At 48.9% G+C, this 17,909-nt stretch overlaps 1 long non-coding RNA gene across 2 annotated transcripts; it reads left to right on the top strand.

Moving 5' to 3' along the window:
• The first annotated feature begins 7 nt into the window (after positions 1 to 7).
• LOC126963279 (uncharacterized) lies at positions 8 to 17,643 on the top strand. 2 transcript variants are annotated; one of them, XR_007729003.1, is made up of 5 exons: positions 8 to 10,691; positions 11,097 to 11,260; positions 13,645 to 15,530; positions 16,624 to 16,764; positions 17,357 to 17,643. It is a non-coding gene; the product is annotated as an uncharacterized LOC126963279 (long non-coding RNA). The 2 variants fall into 2 exon arrangements; XR_007729002.1 differs by having other exon boundaries at positions 8 to 13,706; positions 15,312 to 15,530.
• Positions 17,644 to 17,909: the final 266 nt, after the last annotated feature.

Raw genomic sequence — 17,909 nt, 5'->3', positions numbered from 1 at the left:
GGCATCCTCCTCATCCCAGGGGCCCCTGTCCCCGCACGGCTGTTGGCAGCTTCACAGCTTCCTCTGCCTCCCCTCCCAGGCCCTGGTGTGGCTGGGGCAGCTAGTGGCTGTGCAGACCCCACAGCCAGTAGATCGTTGGTGCCAACGGCTTGGGCCTGGGTTACCTGAGCCAAGGACTCCAGTGCACGGCTGAGCTCACCCCAGAATGCCTGGATCGGAAGGCCTTGGGTTGCAGAGAGGGTGGGAGTTGGATATTGAAGGACAATCTGCAAAGGAGAAGGGGAAATGGGTGTGCTGGATGGGCAACTGGAGAAGTCTGTGCAGAGCCTGGGACCCGGTGCAGATGCAGAGCTGGCATGGGGAATCCGGTGACACGGCCACCGTGGAAGTGGGCAAAGTCAAAGGCTTCAGACCGACATGGAGGGGCTGGTCTAAAACGATCCTCCTTTTCCTTTAATCCTAGCAACTGCTGGCTTACGGGGTGGGGGAATGAGATCTGTGGTGGCGGCGAGGAGAGACAGGGATTTTAATTAAACCCCTCTTTCTGGGAGAGGGGAGTAGCCGTCTCTGTAGGACAGTGAGCATTGTCATCTCAGGCAGCTCAGGCTGCTGTAACGAAACACCATTGACTGAGTGGCTTATGAACAACAGGAATTTGTTTCTCACAGTTCTAGAGGCTGGAAGGCGGGATCAGGGTGCCGCACGGGGTGGGTTCTGGTGTGGGCCCCTTCCTGGTTCACACACACCTTCTCTCTGGCCCTGACACAGTGGGAGGGTGAATGGATTTGCTGGGCTCCTTTCTGAGGCACAAACCCCATTCACGGGGCTCCAGCCTCGGGAACTCATCACCTCCCAAAGACCTCCTGACAGCATCGCATTGAGGGTGAGGATTTCAACCTGTGTTTTGGGGGACAGGCAGGCAGTTCCTAACCGTCACCTCTTTGTGTATTTCTGACTCAACATTGAGTCTGCATTCAGCTCTCCAGGGGACAGAGCCTGTGTGGACACTGAGCAAGGTCAGAGCTGCAAGCATGTACACATCGGGGGCAGGGGAGCTGCCAGGGGTGCGAGAACGGGGTTTCAGTGTCAATCGGAGCTGCTTTCCTGGCAAATGTACTCATAAGCTATCCTGGCAACATTTGCTTTTCACGAAGAGTCGATCAGGCAGTGGGGGCAGCAGGCGGTGTTGCCAGAAGCTTGGAACTGATGGGCAGCAGAGAAGGGGCAGAGGCCACGACCTTGGGGTGGTCAGCAGTGCCAGGTGTCTGCCCTCCAGGCCTCACACCTGTGACTGTGCAGAGACTGAGCCGACCGGGGCTTGCCGGCCAGTGTGGCTCTCATGCAGGTGATTATCGGGGTGTGCTTTCTATGTAATGTTCCCTCAACCCCATCCCCACCCCACCAGTTTCTGTGCCTAGCAGAAATCATGCTGCGTCTCCTTGATGAAGCATTGAGTTTCCTATGGAGGTGTAGGAATAGCACGATTTGGCTCACGTCAAAATACTTTGCAGTGAAGCTGCACGGAAGAGGATTCTAGGCTTCCATTTGACGTTTTAGACAATGCCTGAGTGTTACAGGACCCTCTTGCTTGTTAAAAAGCACCAGATGAGAAAGGCTACTGGTTAATAAAGGAGACTTTTTACATTAGCACAGAGAGGGTGGCTTGAGATAAATTCAGTGTAACGTAGGTGTGTTTGTAAGCCGTCAAAGGGACCATCTCTCTGCTGGTGACACATGTTTTCCGGTATTGATTTTCTGAAAAAGGATGACTGGCATTCGGTAGAATCATTCCAAAATTCACCTGGAAGGCATCCACATGGTGCCTTGTTTTCTCCTGACATTCTGGGCACCACGAGGAATTATTCCTGTCTTCAGCACTAGCAGGAGACTTTTCCTGAACACCTGCTCCTCTTTGGCATTGTGGGTGTGAAGGGGTCAGAGTGACCCTGTCTTCATGGAGCTTTCAGACACCATGGGGACAGTGTGGCATGAGTGTCAGGCTCGGGTGGGACGGAGGCTTTCCCCAGAAAACAGCTGCCGATTCCAGGATGGCCCTCGACCCCTCCTCCCTCTGTTTCTCCAAGTCATATCTGAATTAAGGCTGTTCTATCATAGCGGGGCTGTCATGTTAATTGGAAGTGTGCTTTTGTTCTGGGCAGTAAACAAATTAATGGTACATTTGCCAAGGACAGCGAGATTTGATTTGATGAATCCAGTGGGGAAAAGGAGAAGGGGTTTGCCTAGGTGGGGACTGGTTTGAGCACACACCATTCTTGGTGCCATCACTTTCTGCAGCTGAACCCTGCATACGTGGCCCATTAATCTTGCTAGTCCGGTGTTACTGGGTCCTGGGAGTTTCTGTGTGCTGATGGCAACTGTTTACCATTGTGTTTACAGAGGAGAATAGAACTTTATTGTGTCAAAATCAGATGATAACCATTACCATGTGATTGCTTGGGTTGGTTGGGGCCGGGGATGCTCACAGCCTTTCCTGAGGGCTAAGTTCTTGTTTGAGACAGTCTCACTTTGTCGCCCAGGCTGCAGTGCAGTGGAGCCATCTTGGCTCACTGCAACCTCCGCTTCCTGGGTTCAAGCAGTTCTCTCTGCCTCAGCCTCCTGAGTAGCTGGGATTATAGGTGTGTGCCACCACGCTTGGTTAATTACAAAAATGTTTAATACAGGCAGGGTTTTGCCATATTGGCCAGGCTGGTCTCGAACTCCTTACCTCAAGTGATCGGCCCACCTTGGCCTCCTAAAATTCTGGGAATGCAGGCTTGAGCCACTGCACCCAGCCCGATCCTGACATCTTCTAAAGCTGCCTTCATGAACCAAAAGCCAGTCTATGTTTGAAAATCAGGCTTGAAGAGCCAAGGAGGAGAGGGATATACTTCAGCTAAGTAAGTAACTATGCATATGTTAAAAATATGGGCCAAAACCTACCCCAAATGTTAACTCTTCTGCTTTGTGTTTTGTATCCATTTATGGTTATTCTTTCAGTATTAAGATTTTTAAAGATTCTTTTGATAATTATGGACGAATTACTATTAAAACTGAGCTGCATTTGTAACACTTCAAAGAACTAATTGGATGACATTATTTTTCTCTGACACATTTTGGATAGTTACATAATTAATATTTATCTCTTTGCCAGAAATCTTTTTTCCCCCAGAACAGAAACCTGAAAAGAAACATTCCTTTGCAGTAAGTGCTATTTCACTATGTGACAATCAATTTTTGAATGTGAGAACAAGATCGTGTATTTTTGGGATAATTCTTGCTTAATAGTGATAATGCTAAGTGTTAAAATAATGGAACAATTTGTTTCTTCGAAAATTACTATTCGCCTGCTCACCAGGTGGGAGCTGATGAGAACGTGGATGTAAAAATTAAATTGTATTTAGCTTGTATAAAATAAGTTTTAAAAAAAAAGCTTTTTTGTTTTGTGCTACTACTGAAGTTGCTTAGCTGTGGAAATGAGGTTATTGCAGGCACCTAGAATTGTATCTCCTCGACTTCCACGATGGGAAGAAATTCTCCAACAAGCACAGGAATCTGACTTTCTGATACTGAGACTCCTAGGCATGAAGTCCCATGGAAGGGCTGGTGATTACGTGAGCGTTGGCGTTGATGTGGGCATCCTCCAAGCCAGGAGCAGGGAAGGGCAGAAAGAATAGGGCCCCTCAGGAGCCATGAGAAAATAAAGTGTTGGCAGCAGTGGTCAGGGGTGATGTCGGGCCAGGAAGAGGTGACGAAGGGAGCATGTGCTTCAAGGCAGCCCTGGAACCCACGGTCCCTGCGGTCCCTGCAGTGAGGTCTGGTCTGCAGGGGACGTGGACGGCCACACGGGGAGGCCCATAGACAGCCTGGACTTGGCTGCCTCAGAACTCTGGTGGACGTTGCAAATGGCCCCACAGGGTTGTAGTGCACATTCCTCCGACAGAAAGAAGATGCTTGGAACTGTTCCAAGCACGAAGCCAGTGCCCTGTGAACAGTGGCCGCTGCTGTCATGACTGAGTGCCGTCCAACTGGGGGCATTTGCTCTGCTCAGTTAATTGGGCCAGGAATGAGGTTGCCCTGCCTTCAACAAGCTTGGCGCATTGAACGAGGACTCAGTTGATAATATACTCTGTAAATATGCTCTCTCGGCTAGAGTGAGCAAAGCCCAGGGAGCGGGTGGTTCTTCAGTATTAGACAGGTGTTTGCAGCAGGGCCAGCTGTGCGGCTGCCAGAGCGAATGTGACCAGGAAGCCTCTGTCCCCCCAGAGGTGGCCTGCGTTCCTGTTACACGTGCCGCAGGCAGAAGGTGGGCGCTGCTGGGGAACTTGCTCATGTTCCTGTTTTCTGATTGGAAATTCAAGGTTTCTGAGCATCCTACATCGAATTTGTACATTGCTAAGACTGTACACATTTCAACACTTGTGTTTTTTTTTTTTTTTTTTTTTTTTTTCCTGCTTTTCGGATCTCTACAGCCTGGCATTTGGCCGTGGCTTCCAGGACAGGCTGGATGCAGAGTGAAGTCCTCTCTGCACTGTCGATGTTTGCAGATGTCTTTTTGTATAAACTTTGTTTTTCTTGAGACTTTCAATTGCCATGCACATAACTCTACCAGTTACAATCGTGAGCTTACATGGGTTTTTGGTTTTACTTGGATGAACGTTTAACATTTGCATGCTAGATGTGGGGGTGCAGGTCATTTATCTGCTTTTCATTTCCTTCTTGGTTATACTTAGTGACTTTCAGGTAAGGTGTGGAAGGCGTGGTACAGGGTGAATTGCAGGTCGCACTGTGGTGCAGTGGACGAGAGACGTGGGCTGCAGTGGTGTGGACAGTGCATGAGAGAAAAGAGACTTCCATCCTCAAGGGAAACACACAACAATTTAAAAAACTGATGATCTAGCTTACATGAGGTCCAACAAATTCAGTTTGCAAAGTTTAACTTCTAAGTTAATTTAGTAATTTTTCCCCTAAGTCATTAAGTTAGTAGCTTATGTTCAAATATATTTCTTTTGTCTAAAGCAAGTCATAAATTCTAAAATAAATGACTAAACATGTAATAATTTAGGCATACAGCACCTGAAGGGAAAACTGCCAGTATGCTAAAATATTGGATACAGATGCTTAAAAAATATAATGTAGCATTCTTCCAATGCATGTGCTTTTAGCATGTAACTTGGTGAGTGGTTTTGAGCTATGTTTGTAGGAACGTGTATCTTTGAATACTTCAGGGCACCACTGCAGATGTGTGCGTGAGATGTGTAAATACTGAATGTTCTTCTCCCTTCTCTTAAATGGAAAGCATTAGCTCCCTTTTTTTTAATTTTTTTATTTTATTTTTTATTTTTGGAAGTGGACTCTTGCTCTTGTTGCCCAGGCTGGCATGCAATGGTGCAATCTCGGCCCACTGCAACTTCTGCTTCCCGGGTTGAAGTGATTCTCCTGTCTCAGCCTCCTGAGTAGCTGGGATTACAGGCACCCACTACCATGCCCGGCTAATTTTTGTATTTTTATTAGAGATGGGGTTTTGCCATATTGGCCAGGTTGGTCTCAAACTCCTGACCTCAGATGATCTGCCCACCTCAAACTCCCAAAATGCTGGGATTACAGGCGTGCGCCACCGTGCCTGGCCAGTTCCCTTCTGTACTGATTTATACAGTTTTTGCTTTTTTTTGAGAGGTGGTCTCACTCTGTCGCCCAAACTGGAGTGCAGTGACACAAACCTTGGCTGACTGCAGCCTTTACCTCCTGGGCTCAGGTGATCCTCCCATCTCAGCTTCCTGAGTAGCTGGGAATAGACACGTCACTACGCCCAGCTAATTTTTTTTTTTTTTTTTTTTTTTTTTATTTTTAGTAGAGACAGGGTTTTGCAATGTTTTCCAGGCTGGTCTCAAACTCCTGGGCTCAAGCGATCTGCCCGCCTCGGCCTCCCAAACTGCTGACATTACAGGCGTAAGCACCACATCTGGCACAGTTTTTTTTTTTTTGTCCTTCCAGGATTAGAAGTCGATTTTCAGAAAACCCTTCACACTTGCAAACTTAATTTTCCATAATAATATGCCTCTAGGATAAAAACAAGACAGAAACAAAGAAGTATGTGTTGGACTGCAGTTAAAAATTTTCAACACAACATAGCTTACGAGAGGTGCTTTACGAAGAGCAGGAGGCCCATTCAGTGCCTTCCACGCATTGGCAATGGTGGTCTGTGGTCGACCCTAAAGTGTGCAGCGTCCTGAGATATGATCGTGGTGCTCACGCTTTTACCGAGGGCCTCCCAGGAGTACCGGAGGCTCCTCTTCTGCAGGCGGCCAGCCAGGCGACAGCTGCTGGAGAAGGAACAAACGGTAGAAGACAGACGTACACGGTGTTATTGTGGCAGAGAGGTTAAAAGCAGGCTCACTTTGTTCTTCAAGTTTTAAATAACTAATAATGAAGTCCTTAAATATGTATTGCGTTTCTGGATTTTATAGCAGTTGTGGGTGTGTCTGTCTCTCTAGCTCCCGTTCAGGTGCTCCCTGTGAAGAGAGCTCAGAGACTCCACCTTTCCTTGTTGAGGTGACAGTGTCTGGAGAGGTGTGAACCCCGTGGTGAGGGGGGGTGACTGACCTAGGGGGAGGCTGGGTCAGCGTGGGGATCCACCCCCACTCCATGTTCCTGTAGGGAATCCACAGTTGTAAGTCTTTATGATATGGGTGAAAGGAACCTGGAAGAGGTTATTTTTTAAGAAGTGCCATGCTCTTTTTTCCTCATTCTTCTCCGTGTTTAAGCAGCATTGAAGGATAAGGCACTACTAGCATGTTGGTTTGGAAACGATCTTGTTGGCTATTTTACGTTGAATCTGATATTAAGGTTGCCTGGTAACAGAAGTTTTCCTTTAACAACATGGACCTCTGTTGAATCTGTTGTTCCATTGGCTGAGCCTTCTGAAGTCAGTGCGGTGGCAGCTGAAGAGGCCGCTTCCCCTTGGAGGAAGCCGCTGGATTGGCAGGAGGCACGGCCCTTGACTGAGGGAGTGAGGCCGGTTTGCAGGGACCCCACATGGCACCTGTGGCGCTCTCCTGCCCCCTGCTGGCTGGCCAAGCAGCCTCGCGACAGTGTGCTCAGTGTGAATGTTCACTGGGGCAGGCCAAGGCTTTTGTTCCAGAAACACTGACTTCAGAAACAGCCGGCCGTGTGTGTTAAGCATGGCTTACGTGTGTCTTAAACCTCTTGAACAAAGCAAGTTGATGTTTCAAATGCAAGAAACATCATTTCCTCCCATTGCTTTCTTTCATTTATTTTAGCAGTCTGTTTCTTCTGTGCTAAGAATGAGCCAGATTTCCCCCTCACCCTTTGCTAGCTTGGCTTTATGTCGGTCACACTGGCCAGAACAGGGTAAATTTTTTTAGCTTCGCTGCCTTAGGAAGAACCTGTCTTTATTGATTAAAAGTGAGAGGATATATCCAGTCCTTGGGGTCGTTTTTCTATCCCCGCTAGACTAGGGTAGTGGTGAGCAACATTTGTCTGGAGCCTGCCTCTCCTGCCTGCGTTGACTAGCGAGGCTGCAGGGTCAGCTTTGGGAGCCTGCAGGAAGGTGTTTGAGTGCCTGGTACGTACGAGCTCTGGGACAGAGGCGTGCCCACTGGGGGCCGCTGCCTGGAACCACAGCCTTCCTGGTGAGACGAGAGGTTCTTTAGAGAGCCGAGATCATGCCCTCCTCAGCAGGCAGTTTCACCAACATGTGCTTTGGGAGGAGTGGATTCTGCCGGTCATGGGCGTGGTGCTGACACCCGCATGGTGGCCCCTCTGGTCCCTGATAAGCTGACCCAAGAGGGTCGTCAGCTGCAGACGGGACGGTGGCCACCTTGGCACGTGGGGTCACGTCAGTGGATTGGCCGCCTGGTGCCTCCTGGAGAGCAGCCGCTGGCCTTTATCTTAGATGTTCACGTCCAAACCAGCTCCAGAGTTTGCGGTGAAAACTCGCAGCCCTGTTGGAGACTCCTTAGTTCAGCTTGGCACAGAACCTCGGAAAACAGCAGTTCTATTCCAGGTTCTTCCTTCAGAACTGAGTTCCAGTGCAGGGAAGGGAGCGGAGGGGCCGTGAGGTCGACTGCAGCCTCCTGTGCCTCCCACTCGAGCTGAGGACCATCTCTCTCCTGGGCTTCTCCCTGTCGTGTTCCCTGATGCTCTACTGGCTTTGCAGAGGTTGGCAGCGGCTCATTCCATTGACTTCCTTGGGCCCTGCGCTTGACTCCTCTTCACTGAATGTCGTTAGGGTCCGGCCATCGCTGGCTTTGCTCTCCTTTAGCAGTTTCTAGGTGTCCAGAGGTGAAACACTGCAGGCAGGCAGGGCCACGCTTGGGATCGGCCGCCTTCTTGTCAGTGCTACTTTGACTAACTGCCTCAGGCACCGCCAGAGGGACTTGCTATTTTTAGAAGCTAATTCAGGCTTAAGACGCCATCTAGGTAATGAGAGAGTTCAGGAAAGCTGTATCTGAGCTCCAGCAGAGGCGGACTCTTCCGTCCCAGCTGTCACTGCGTTTACACTGAGAGGAGCACACGGTCGGGGGCGTGGCTCAGGTGTCAGGGCTGTGCTGTTCCACGCACCCACAGCAGCAGCCTGGCGGGAGCAGAACTCAGACATGCTGGGGCACAAATCAGCCTCTTGGGAGAGCTGCTTGCCTGCAGAATTCTTTTGCCTTTAAGCGGCTGATGTCATTCTTTGAATGAGTGACAGTAATTCCCCACCTCAGGGTGGGTTGCGGGGGAGATTCAGTTGGAAAAATAACCCATGAGGCTTTGTGCCTCTGGGGGTCCTGATGCCCCACCCACATTTTCCTTCCCATGCCCGGGATTCTCTAAGACAAAGGGCAAGTCTTAAAGCCTTACGGTCTCCTAAGTCTTAGATCACAATTAGAGAGAGACCCAGTAGAGGTGGAACAGTGAAACCCTCAGAGTGCTGCACTGGCCCTTCAAGAAGGCAGTTGTGGGCTCTTTGGACCCTTGATGGGCTTCTGTCCTCTGTCCTTCCTAAGCACAAAGACGGGAGCTCTTCCCATTGCCTGTTTCTCTCCCCATCTCAGCTTTTACACAATGCAAAGTGGCCCACTAACTAGAGCCCATGTTCACTTTTGAATACATCACCCAATTATTTTGGGAGGAAAAGAATCTGCCAAAGAAACGAAGTATAGGTCGGAATGGTTTAATCAAGCCTATGTTTATTCAAAAAAGTGCGCTTTTAAATATCCGAAGTACTCAAGTGAAAATTTCCCAGTGGGTGTTAAACTTTGGTGCACAGACTCTCATGTGGCCCCCAGTCTCAAGTCCACACCCCACTTCATGCTTTTACTCTTGGCTGAGTCCCATGGAGGCCGGTTAGGGAATCCTGCAGGATCAGCCCTTGACCAGGACGGCCGGCCGGCTGGCTGACTGGCTGGAGAATACTGTGCTTATGTCATTCAGAGACAAGCATTTCTTGAGTGCCTGCTGTAGGGGCTCGGCCGCGTCCTGCTGATGGTGCAGTGGTGTGAGCCCAGCCCACAGTTCCTGCCCTCATGGAATTTGCAGCCTAGTGAGGACTAAAAGTCAAATAACCACGAGGTAACTGCAGGGAGAGACTCTGAGGTGATTTCTATGAAGAGAGGACATGGGGTGCCCCGAGAGCCCCCGACAGAGGGAACTTTGTGGTCCTAGAAACCAGGCGGCGTTTTCCTGAGGAAATGGCATTTCCCTCTGGGTCAGAGCTGAGGAAGGTGCCTGTGTGTGTCCCGTGGCCGCTGTGACCCTGACCACACACCTGGGGCTGGAAAATAATACTCTCGCACAGCTCTGGAGGGCGGGAGCCATGGGCTGAGGCCAGAGTGTTTGCTCCAGGAGAGTCCCTCGTTGGCCTATTCAGGTGCCCAGAGCTGCGGGCCTTGCCCGCCTTGTTCCCTGGCGCCGCCTCCTCCCATGTGGGTGCGCAGCATCCTGCTCCATGGCCTTCAGCCTCTGCACCCCTCATCTGCTGATGCAAGTGGTGGCACTTAGGGCCCACCTGGGTAGTCCTCAGGATTCACCTTTATCACCGCATGAGGGAACATTCTCAGGTTCCAGACATTAGGACCGGGATTCCTTTGGGGGCTGCTCTCCCGCCCACCACTGTACCTGAATGCACACAGCGGCCGGCATATCCAGAGGCCCCAGGAGGACCTGGGGTGGCTGTATCTAGAGCGGGATCTGGTATCAGAAGCAGGTGGGGCCAGGGATTCCAGAGAAAGGCTTGATATGTACTTGAAGTGAGCAAAGGGTTTTGAATGACTGGATCAGATTTATGTTTTTTATAGATGGGTCTCCAGTCTGTGTGAACAGATTGCAGGGTGCCAGGGTGGGAGCTGAGGCCTAGGCAGAGGTTTTGCAGTCCCAGGAGAGGGCGCTTCAGCCCAGACTGGTGTGTGGGTGGGAAGGTGGCCGATGCATTTCTCTGTTGTTTTTCTCCTCGCTGAGCTTGGGTCCTTGTGGAGGGCGGATGGCAGACATTTCTCTTGGGGACCTGATGCCTATGCATCCAAAAGACTCCCCAGGCACCTGGGTCTAAGAACCACACTCTGCCTTTGAGTAGTTTCTATAAACGTAACATTCCCCGATGGATGGAAGATGGCCACAGCTCTAAAAATCACAGGGAGCTTTAATGGAAGAAAATAGAAGATCACAGCTGTTCCCATGGACTAAACTGGCAGGTGAGAGCCCCCTAACTTCTCAGCTCATACCTAACGGTGTCCTTGTCTGGTGAAAGCTGCTTCAGCAGGGACAGAGAGCAGCGTGGAGTGAGCTGGCTTGTGGGGTCGTTTTTTCATTCTCCTCCTATGGGGCCTGGGAGAAGGGAGCGGCAGATGGCCAGGCCCCCACCACAGGTCATTGAGGTCACCTCCAGGTGGCTGCCGCGGCGGGAGGGGGGGAGTGGGGGCATGTTCACACCCACTCTGAGGGCACATCCCAGCTGCTGCATATCCTTCAACCCTGTGTGATGCTGGGGCCGCATGCTCAGGTGCAGTGGGAGGCCTTGGTGCACTCACTCGTCAGGGAGCTCTGGGATGGTGGGTGCACCCTGGCCCTGGGCTGGAGTGACTGATCTCTGTGACCAGACCTGCGACTGCATCAAGTAGTCTGCCAGTGGAACTAAGCAGCGTGTGTTTGTCATCGAGACCGTGGGCGGCTACTGTGGCTACCTCGCCAACATGGGGGGCTCACGGCCAGAGCCGATGCTGCATACATTTTCGAAGAGCCCTTCGACATCAGGGATCTGCAGGTATGTGATGGGGGCTGGCCTTGGGGGACCGTCCCCTTTGGATACACTCGGTGCTGTGGAGTGAAACATCGCATCAAGGGTGGTTTGCTTTCTGAGGGGACATGGAGACGGAGGTGCTACAGAACACGCCACGATTGATGCCTTTCGCATTGCCCAGGTGCCTCTCCCGTGTATCAGGTGACGGTGGACGTGCCTGGTTGAGGATACCTTCTAGTCTCTTGTGTGAAACACAAGCTTGTTTTTTTGATGTAGTCTGTTGTGTAGTTAATGTTTTCTCACTTCTGTCACAAACGATTTGAGCACCTCCGCTGAGAGTCACCACCCACGTCTGTGACTGGCTCTGAAAGTTGCTGCAGTTTCTTTTAAATCTTGAGGCCTCTGATGCTGTGTCTGCCTCTAAACTGACACACACGGCCGTGGTTTTTTGGCATCTGTGGCTCTTTTATGGAAGAGTGTCACCGAGCCCGGGGTCTGCCCCTGCTTGGATGGCCCAGCAGAATCCAGGCCTGGACCCTGCAGTGTTCAAAGTTGCTGAACGCCATGCAGGATGGCAGGCCTTGGCAGATAAAATGCAACTTGAACAATTGTCTTTAGTTAGTTATATAAATAAATATATATTGCTCTGCAACCCAGGCTGGAGTGCAGTGGCATGAATCCGGCTCACTGCAACCTCCGATTCCCAGGTTCAAGCAATTCTCCTGCCTCAGACTCCCGAGTAGTTGGGATTACAGGCGCGTGCCACCATGCCCAGATAATTTTTGTATTTTTAATAGAGATGGGGTTTCACCATGTTGGTCAGGCTGGTCTCGAACTCCTGACCTCATGATCTGCCCATCTTGGCCTTCCAAAGTGCTGGGATTACAGGCGTGAGCCACCAGGCCTGGCACTATCTTTTAAAAGGTTAGAATGTTAATTGTTTCTGAGCCAAATAGATCAAGTAAAAAGGGCCTTGGTGTTGTCACTAATTATGTGACATGTGAACCACGAATTTCTTCACCATGTCAAATTAAATACTTGTGGAGTCATTCGCTGCATCATGATGTTTTTGTCAGCGGTGGGTCTCATAAGATGATATTGGAGCTGCCCCAAACAGGTGCACTGTTATTTATCTTTTATAGAAAGATTATATATATTAAAAAACATATGTTATATACATATATATATATTTTTTTAACTGTGCTTTTCTACATCTAGACATGTTTAGATACACAATTGCCTGCAGTATTCAACAGTCCCAGATATTTAGGTTTGTAGTCAGGAACAACAGATACGCAGCAGGCCCTGACTCCTGGGTTTATGAGAGTTCACTGTAGGATGTTTGCACAAGACTGAAGTCACCTAGCAATGCATTTCTCAGAACATATCCCCCTGTTATGTGACTCATGACCGTATTTCAGAAATCTGTCCAAAGATCCTGCCTCACCAGCATTCAACCTGGCAAGAGCTTAAGAAGAGAAATTATGATTTGTTGTTGTTGAGATGGAGTCTCGCTCTGTCACCCAGGCTGGAGTGCAGTGACACAATCTCAGCTCACTGCAATTTCAGCCTCCTGGCTTCAAGTGATTCTCCTGCCTCAGCCTCCCAAGTAGGTGGGACTACAGCACCCACCACCACACCCGGCTAATTTTTGTATTTTTAGTAGAGACGGGGTTTCACCATGTTGGCCAGGCTGGTCTCAAACTCCTGACCTCAGGCAATCTACCCGCCTTGCCCTCCTAAAGAGCTGGGATTACAGGCGTGAGCGACTGCGCCCAGGCTCCTACTTTGTGAAATTCTGCCACTGTGCCCAGTGACAGATTGATTAGATGTAAAAATCTCCATTTTCTCAGGATGAGTCATTAGAGAATTACCTCCCTCTTGAAATCCTCCTATATCAGATCATCTTGAGATGTTGTTACTCTTTTCTAACACAATCTTTGCCTTAAGAAATCTATGTGTGAATGAGAGTCTACAAAATTCTTTGGTCAGACACTGTTCATCAGGCTGTCATAGGAGATTCCATAGAAAGGCCACAGGTTGCTCTTTTCCTCTGAGAGCGCCGAGAGAACATCGTCATGAAAATAAATAAGGAGCAATAGAGCCATGAATGAGCACTAGGCCAGTCACGGAATTATCATCTTCAGAGGGACCCTGTTGATTCCGGAAGGCGTTTCGAGTGGCCCCCGTGAGGGCTGCTCACCGTGCCCTGCGCTCGACATTCATCACTGCAGACATGCTCTCGCCACCTGGGGGAGGCTCCCCGAGACCCAAGCTGTGAGAGCTTGCAGCCTCCTTGGCCACGCTAACCGCCACGCCTGGTTGGCACTTTCCGCCCTGCAGGGCCTGGCACATAGTAGGTGGTTAGCAGAAGTTTATTGTCTGATTAACAAAATGCTATTTTCCAGTCCATTGTGGAGCACCTGACGAAGAAAATGAAGACCACCATCCAGAGGGGCCTTGTGCTCAGGTGAGTGAGACACCAGGGCTGATCTTACGGTCACCGTCACACTGCGGTTCTTAGATTCTGCTCTGCAACTTTGGGCTGGATGAGTGGTGATTTCTTTGTCGCTGGAGTGCACTACACGCTGAGCAGATGCAGAAGAGAGTGGTGGTGCATTGCTCTAAAAACTTGACCGCATTTAGACAACTAAAATTTTTGCTTTATAGTCTTACTCTTTTAGATATCTCACAATCATTTCTCTAATTAGCACCTGATGTTTATGAAGGAAGAAGGAAATAGTCATCCCTCTTAGCCTCAGGGAATGTGTCCCAAGTCTCCAGTGGGTGCCTGAACCTGGGGATAGTACCCGCCCCCTGTATACATGAGGGGGTGGGTACTGATAACCATCTGATAACCAAGGCGGCTACTGAGTGACTCAGGGGCAGTCTCCACAGCATGGAGACTTTAGGGCACAGGGATGATTCGCGTTCTGGGTGGCACAGAGCAACACAGCACGGGACTTCATCACTCCCTGTTACCTGGGCTTAGGTGACATCGACATCCTGTGTCAGTTTGTTGTGTCGCATTATGTGTTGCATATGTTGTCACTATACAACAAAATGATCTGGAGTATACGCATACACCCAGTTAGCTGGGAGACTTTTTTTTTTTTTTTTCAGACAGAGTCTTGCTCTCTTGCCCAGGCTGGAGTGCAGTGGCACAATCTTGGCTCACTGCAACCTCCACCTCTTCCAGGTTTAAGAGATTCTCTTGCCCTAAACCTTCGGAGTAGATGGGAGTACAGGCACCCACCACCATACCCAACTAATTTTTGTATTTTCAGTACAGATGGAGTTTCACCGCATTGGCCAGGCTGGTCTCAAACTCCTGACCTCAGGTGATTCGCCCACCTCAGCCTCCCAGAGTGGTGGGATTACAGGCGTGATCCCCACCGTGCCCAGCCAAAACATCTAAACTTTTAAGTCATGCCAAACATCACCAGCTTTAGGATTCTTTTGTTGGTGAGGTTTGAGTAATGGGGATTTTAAGGGAACTGTCAGCTTTCATGAAAACAGTGACATCCCCATTACTTGGAAATGCTTATTCAAATTAAACACTTCATGAAGTTAAAAACTGGAGCTTCCTAAGATTTAAAATGGATTATCAGACATGTAATATACTTGACACCCCAAATCAGAATGACCTGGAATGAGCTGCATGCAGGCACACGCATGTCATGAGCTGAGCCTGGGACACAGGGGTCCAGCATTCCTAACTCGCACACACTCCTTCCTCACCACCTCCTATTCTTTATACTTTTAAACCAGAGCCCGTGAATTTATTCCAGAGAGCTGATGAATCCCCTGAAATGATGATGAAATAGTAGGCATATGAAGGATTTTGTTAAAGAATCCACAACGGTTATCAGGTTCTTAAAGCTGCGACCCTTCCCCACCCCAAATGAGTTTATGAAATCCTGATTGAAGATTTTAAGATATTGGAGATTGTTAGTTGACTCGTTCCATTTATTAAAATTCTCCTCTTACTGGGCAGGGGGAACACTTAACACTTTTGCTTAACAGGCTGAGTTCAGGCTACAGGAATCACAGATCTTGTTTTGTTCTGTTCCAGCTATCCATAAAGACCTAGAAATAAAAACATGAATTCTGTGAAATAGAAATCGTCATTTCTATTTAACAGCAAAGTGTTACTGTATAACTGATATTTCATATGACTCTAACCACCAAAAGAGTGGGGCACCCTCTCCATTTGATAGAAACTTTGGAACCAAAATCTCTGCCAGAGCTATGGAGTGGATCACTGTGAAACTCAAGGAGGCCCGGGGCAGAGGTAAGGGGTCGGGGGAGGGAGGCCGTCTGCCTTGGTGAAAATGCTGTCCTATCGGGGAGAAGTAGAGTGTGCTGGTTCCTTCTTCAGTCCAGTACTGAGCTGCGTGTGATGTTCTAACTCCTGCTGGTCTCTGAGCGTTGCTATTTAACCAACCTTGGATTCCTGGGATAAGGTCAGCTTGGGCGTGGGTGACATGTTCTCATGATCACTGCTAGATTCAACCTGAAGTTCTTTTGTGCAGGCTTTTTGCTCTGGAGATCTTGAGCATCAGCCCGCAGTTTCCTTCACAGTTTCAGTGGGGCCTTCTATTTTTTGGATATTTGTTAGGACAACCTCCTTGGGACTTAGGGGAAGATTTGGCTGCTGAATGAATTGTTCATGTTTGTAGAACTATGCATGTTTTTCCTTAAATCAGTTTTGTAAATTACATATTCTAACAAATCTTCAGATAAACTGAAAAGTTTTAAAAAACATGACATTTTGTATAATACTCGTTAATGGTTCCAACGTGGCTGGTCCCTGCTCATTCCTGAGTGGCTATTTCTGCCAGCATCTTTCTCGCCCCCACTCCCCTCAGATTTCTTCAGTCATACCAGATGTGTGCTTTTATTAGGGCAAACCATTATCACTGCCAATGTCCGATGTAGAATGACAGTCTACAAAAAACAGTGATATGAATAGTTCCAGTTGGTTTGTCTTTTTGAAGAACTGACTGATTGTTTCTACATCGATTTTCTTTTGCTAATTTAGCTATGGATGTTTCTCACGCCCTCACGCCTCTGTGTGTGTGTTCGTGAGCATCAACTTCTTAAAGTAATTTCCCTATTCCACTAGTGAAAGATTCTCTCCACTGAGAGGAAAAACAAAAGCTGCTTTCCAGGAAGCCATCAGGGCGATCCCACAAGAGCAGAGCTGCGCAAGCCCAGGCTGGGCGCTGGCGACACTGCGCTGTTGTTCTCAGCCTCCCCCAGGCTTCCAGGCCAGGTTCAGCATGGTTGCCAGGAATCTTACTTCTCATTTCACCCCATGATTCTGCTGTCCCACCTGCCCATGTGACAGGGTGTTGTTAATCTTTTTTTAAAATCTTTTATAGGAAAAAAAATTGGCCACTGATGATTCCATTTGTGTGCTGGGAATAAGCAAAAGAAACGTTATTTTTCAACCTGTGGCAGAGCTGAAGAAGCAAACAGATTGAATAAGTCGGGGTCTTACAGCCTTAGCAAACCTAGCCAATGTGAGTACAGGACAGGGGAATGGCCATTGCTGTTGCTTTCCGACAACTCATTCAGGGGTTTGTGGAACTAGATTTTCTGAAACTCAGTTAAAAAATACTAGGTCTTGGCCAGGTATGGTGGCTCACACCTATAATCCCAGCACTTTGGGAGGCCTAGGTGGGTGGATCACAAGATCAAGAGATGGAGACCAGCCTGGCCCACATGGTGAAACCCCGTCTCTACTAAAAATACAAAAATTAGCCAGGTGTGGCGGTGTATACCTGTAGTCCCAGCTACTCAGGAGGCTGAGGCAGGAGAAATTGCTTGAACCCGGGAGGCAGAGGTTGCAGTGAGCTGAGATTGCACCACTGCTCTCCAGCCTGGGGACAGAGCAAGACTCTGTCTCAAAAGAACAACAATAAGAAACCACCACTATGTCTTTGGGAAGAATTTTTAGAAATATAAAAACAGTTGTTTCATTTGACCCTGAAATTGGCTTTATCATCTAGTTGATTCAGCCAACCCTACAAACCCCGTGTTTCTGGCAAGACCACTCACTGTGCTGACTGTGGCATCTCTCAGCCTCACTGCTGTCCGCCCTTCCCTCCACAGGCACAGGATTCCCAAAGAACAGTGGTGGCTCAAGCTGCGGCCCCTCATGAACATCCTGGTCAAGTACAAGGCCAGCTTTGAAGTGTCGAACTCAGGCCAGCTAGAGCACATGCAGCCCTGGAGCATCTGACCCAGTCCTGCCTGCATGTGCCTGCAACCTGGACTCACCGTGGACCATCTGTTTTTGTAACACTTAAGTTATTTATCAGCACTTTATGCAAGTATTATTGATATTAATACCTAACCAGCAAGCACCTGTCACCGCCTGTGTGCCCCACCAGCTCCAGTGCGTGCTGTCTGTGGACTGTGTCTCATGCTTTCAGATGTGCATATTAAACGTTTGCCTACAACTCCAACAGTCCTCCGTTTTAGTTTTTTAAGTAGGAGATTAAAACCTCAATCTGTGGGTGGCTACTAATGGTTTTCTCAGCACTTTTGTGGGCAAAGATTTTAATATTTTTAGTAGGGATCACTGAACTATACACAAGTCATAAAAGGAGAACAAAGCCAGTAGTTTACACAGGCCAAGGGGAACACCATATTTATTACCATG

Source organism: Macaca thibetana, chromosome 9 (genome assembly GCF_024542745.1).
Source record: "Macaca thibetana thibetana isolate TM-01 chromosome 9, ASM2454274v1, whole genome shotgun sequence".
Taxonomy (NCBI): domain Eukaryota; kingdom Metazoa; phylum Chordata; class Mammalia; order Primates; family Cercopithecidae; genus Macaca; species Macaca thibetana.
This window is presented reverse-complemented; position numbering and strand designations above follow the sequence as displayed.